This window comes from Otolemur garnettii, unplaced genomic scaffold, assembly GCF_000181295.1.
Source record: "Otolemur garnettii isolate 467f Iridium unplaced genomic scaffold, OtoGar3 scaffold00103, whole genome shotgun sequence".
NCBI lineage: Eukaryota > Metazoa > Chordata > Mammalia > Primates > Galagidae > Otolemur > Otolemur garnettii.
In genome coordinates, this window is record NW_003852498.1 from 6,263,192 (window position 1) to 6,268,203 (window position 5,012).

Here is a 5,012-nt window from a genome sequence, read left to right on the forward strand (position 1 = left end):
CGTTATTTTAACTTCTCTATCATGCTATTTAGAGGATTTCAGGATTTTTGAACTTATTATGATTTTAAAAAGAAGTCTGCAATTTTTTTTTTGCATTTTTTTTTTTTTTTTTTGGCTGGGGCTGGGTTTGAACCTGCCACCTCCGGCATATGGGGCCAGCGCCTCCCTAGAAGTCTGCATTTTAAGTGAAATTTATAAAGACAAAAAGCATATGCCAAAAACCAAGCATAATTCTGGAATTCAACATCTTTCACCCATCCTACGACCCGCCTTAAACTGTTCAACAATATACTACTCCAAAGAGAAATCCCTAATACGGTAAGGTACGTTTCTTTGAAGTTCCAAAACTTAACATGGATAAAACTAAAGAGACAGACTTATATAATGTGAATAAACTAAAAAAAATCGTAGAGTACAAAGAGGAGAAACCTTTATTTCACAAAGTTCTGATTAACTGAAAACTTTTATTTCCTAGTTAACTCATAATTTAATATTCTGAATATTAACAAGTCAAAGATAAACAGCAAAAGTGGACAATCACACATCCCTAGAAGCTGAGAAAACAACTTGAAAAAGCTGCTTTTAAAACCTTGCTACTACAAAATGGTCAGATATTGGTCATTTTTTTTTAAATGACCAATTTTTAAAAATAATTAGATATTAATAATGGCCGTACAACTCTGTGGATATAGGTACCATAAGCCACTGGACTGTATGCTTAAACATACGAAAGACAAGGGCTAAGTCATGTCTGATGCTTCCATTATCATTATTCAGTTAAAATTTACTTGGTTACCAACTGTGCCTCAGGAAAGGATATGTCACCAGAAACGATTACCAAGGACATTCTCTCCTTGACCAAACACTAGTCAGGCTCCTTTGAGCCCTTTTTTCAACAAGGTTCCATCCTTGAGCATGTCCTCAGGAGTCCAAAGCCCCCCCCACCCCCGTCTGACCAAATTCCTCATCCTGCCCCATTCCCCAGGGGATGTCTGATCACCCTCTCCAGCCTTCGCAATAATCCTGTTAGATCGGTTTAGCCAGAATGCTTCCTAACTCCTGATATATCCTCTTAGTAGTCTTGCATTTACTCACACCACCACCCCCACAATAAATTCCCACTTCCTTATTCCTGGAGCTGAACCCAATCTCTCTTCCCTATTACGAAACCCCACTGCCTTGGTCCCTGTGCTTATTGGTTCACTGTCCCTGAATCCTGGCTGCCTTATGACTTAAGTATCATGAATAACTTTTTCTTTACCACCACATAGGTGAACACCAAAAAGGAAAGGCATTCTCTTCATGTGAGCTAATCACTTAGTTAACTGATTACTTGTTATTAACCAACTCAGGATTGAGGTTTTCCTGATTTGTTATTGGCACGCTCTATCTGGGTAAATGATCCATCTCAGGACAAGAGATGGCAACTTCCAAGCAGGAGAAAAAAAAAAAAAATGCTGTTATCCATTGGATTTCATTTTCAATTACTATTTTTGCATTTCAGATTTTAATATTTTCTTTTCCTTTTTCTTACACAAAGCAAAGAATACAATAAATAGAGTCTCTCAACTTAAGCATTAAAGACTTTTTAGATCCAATAGTTCTTGGTCATTGGGGCTGTCTTACCCACTGTAGATGTTTAGCAGAGCCCTGGCCTCTTCCCAGGAGATGCCGGAAGCATCATCCTTCTATACACCCAAACAGAACAATCAAAATGTCTCCGCAATTGCCAGATGCCATTCATTAAAGGTGGTGAAATAACATGTGATTGAGAACCAGTGGAGTAGAGAACTACTCCTCAGTGTAACACAACCAGGCTGGAAGCTTGTTGATACTTCAAATTTAAAGAACCAATGACACCACAGGGAAGTTAATACTGCTAGGGACCAGAAACCAGGGGTGTCTAACTGCCAAAAATCAAGATTCCAAAGTAGGCACTATCTCTGGAAAATGTCTTGGCCCTGTGAAGAGAGTAAAAATACCTAAACACGTAAATACACAGATAAGTAGAAAACAACGTTGGCAGTATCCCAAAGCTGCATCTAGACCTGCAATGTCTGACAGAGCTTGCTGAGATGATGAAGACCGTCTATAACACGCTGTCCAGTTCCTGTAGCCACTAACCATACATGTGGCACTTGACATGTGGTTAGTGTGACTGAGGAACTGAATCTTTTATTTAATTTTAATTAGATTTATTTATTTTCAAAGGCATAATTTTTTATTTTTTGAGAGAGAATTCCATGGGGGAGGGCAGGGTTTGAGGATTGGTCCCTGTACTTATTGGTTCAGTCTCCCTGAATCCTGTCTGCCTTACTACTTAAGTATCGTGAATAACTTAGAGAGAGAAATGAATATGAAATGTTTTTATTTCCTATTAATATGAGGGTACACACGACTAGGTTACAACGTTTGTGTTTGTTAAGCAGAGTCCTTGTCATAGTTGTGTCTCACACCCAGGAGGTGTGTCACATACCCTTGCATGGGGCCCATTACGTGAGAGCACAACAATCCCGGCCTCCTCCCTTCTCCCCTCAACTTAAATTAAATTGAGTTGTTCTCATGTGTGGAGCATGTATTGGTTTGTCTACTGGCCTCATATGAGTATTTAGTTAAATTTGAATGGCCACATGCAGCTGTGGCTACCGGACCACACAACTCAGATCTGGACCTTCCCATCATTCTCCTTGTTGTTGTTAAAGGGCAACAAAAAAAGTACATTCTTGGCAGAGGTTTAGGGCTCCCTTTTCTTCTGGCGATTTTTTTAGTATCACCTTCCTGGCTTCCAGGGTAGGAAGATCAACGCCTGCTCCTGATCACACCCAGGCCAATGCTTTAAAGAACGAACATATTGCCTCTTCCTTGGCTTTGCTATGCTAGTCTCCATTTCTGCATCCTTATCTCATTTTTGTACCACCTCAGTCTTTCCCAAAGTCTAGAAGGAGTTGCTGGTCTTCTGTAAGAAAAAAAAAAAAAAGCATCTAACCGTGAAAGGGGAGCAATTGTTCAGGAAAGACAGAATTGGTAAAAGGGAGAATTATCTCATCCATCTGCGTTTTTTTTTTTTTAGAGACAGAGTCTCATTTTATCACCCTCGGTAGAGTGCCGTGGTGTCACAGCTTGCAGCAACCTCTAGCTCTTGGGCTTAGGTGATTCTCTTCTGTCAGCCTCGTGAGTAGTAGGGACTACAGGCACCGTCCACAATGCCTGGCTATTTTTTTGTTGTTGCAGTTTGGCCAGAGCCAGGTTCAAACCCAGCACCCTAGGTATATGGGGCAGGGGCCCTACTTACTGAGCCACAGGCGCCACCCACATCATCCATCTGATTTTTAATTAATTCCCTCCCAGGTAGAATATAACATCCACGAGAATAGGGCCCTTTTCTGTCTTTTTACCACTGCATTCCTAGCACCTGAAACAAAGGCGCATACAAAGTAGGTATTAAATATTTCATGAACTAATAAATAGCAAGAATAGTGCTCATGTGCCAGTAACCACAGTGCTTTAAATATATTAACTTATTTAAACTTCATTATAACCCTATGAAGTATGTGTCATTAACTCCATTACGAGGTATGTTTTATTATCCCCATTATTACAGATAAGAATACTAAAACACAGCAGGGCTAAATAGCGTGCCCAAGATCACCCAGATGGTGACAAAACTGTAATATGAATCCTACCACATGTGAAGCTTACTCCCTTACTTAAGCTGTGCTAAGATACTAATAACGTTATCTAAGGATTTTTAATACCAGAAGCACCGAAGCTACTCTGCACCCTGCCCCTTATCCCTATTTTATTGTATCAGAAATTCAGCATACACACATCTACGATGAATGATGACATGCTCCTAGCAGAGAGAGCGTGACATCATATAGAGGTGCACAAGCAATTCAGCCCACGTGAGGCTGAATATATGTGCACACAAAGGCCACACATTTCACACAGCTAAAGGAAAACAGCACAGGCTCTGAAAATTTTACCCCCAATAAAAAAGGAACAGGCACCCCAGGCAAAAGGAAAGGCTTGCATAAAACAGGAAGGATGTAAGGTACGGAGTTGGGCTGGAGCTAAGGAAATCTGGGGAGTGATGGGGAGGGAAAGCAAACCAGCATGAGACTGTCTATACTTGTGAATGTCATGCTAGTTTTCAGGCTCTGCCACCAGCAGCAGAACCCAACTCCACTGTCAGCAGGGCCAAGAAAGGGGTTCAGCCCAAAATGATTCCACAAATGGGTGAATGACATCTAGGTCGGAACTGAGTGCCCCAAATTTCCCTCAGCCCGACGAATACACCCCCATGAGCAGATGAAAATGGGAGTCACTGGAGAAAGATCAAATCAGATAGAGAATGACGTTCATTCCATCTGCTGTTCTGTCAGACTGAGATAAGAGGACGCTCCAAGGGCAAGGACTCTGGGTTTGTCTTTACTATTCTAGCAGTTACAGAGGGACATCTTCCTGTAACTAACTACATGTTTGCTGGAGCCAGAACACTACCTTTTTTTACCTCTTTGCCTATGGTCTCCCTTCCTTTACCTGATCCTTAAGTGAAAATATTACCTGAAGCTTAGAAATCGGTCTCACATTTACTCTGTATTCTCTAACTCACATTTAACCACCAAATCTTTACTTCCCACCTCAACCTAACTCAATCTCTATTAACTGTGTTATCTACATGTTGCCACCAAGTATTGGAAATGTGGCTGGTCTGAATCCAAATGTGTGTTAACTATTAAAAAAAAAAAAATGCTCCAGACTTGAAAGACCTAGTATAGAAAAAAAAGTAAAGTAAAATACCTTATTAGTATTTTTGGTCTATTATGACACTATTAAACTTCTATTTATAGTGAAAAGCATTTATACTGAAATGATAGCAGTTTGGACATATTAAGTTAAATACATTATTGAAATTTGTTCACCTATTTGTACATTTTTTTTTTTTTGAGACAGAGCCTCAAGCTATCCCCCTGGGTAGAGTGCTGTGGCATCACAGCTCACAGCAACCT

The 5,012-nt window shown here is 40.3% G+C and overlaps 1 protein-coding gene across 1 annotated transcript in view; it reads right to left on the bottom strand.

Annotated features, from left to right (window-relative positions):
* Positions 1 to 5,012, bottom strand: part of PAPSS1 (3'-phosphoadenosine 5'-phosphosulfate synthase 1) — a 103,598-nt gene that overhangs the window by 95,431 nt on the left and 3,155 nt on the right. The gene's annotated exons all lie outside the window — the stretch shown is intronic.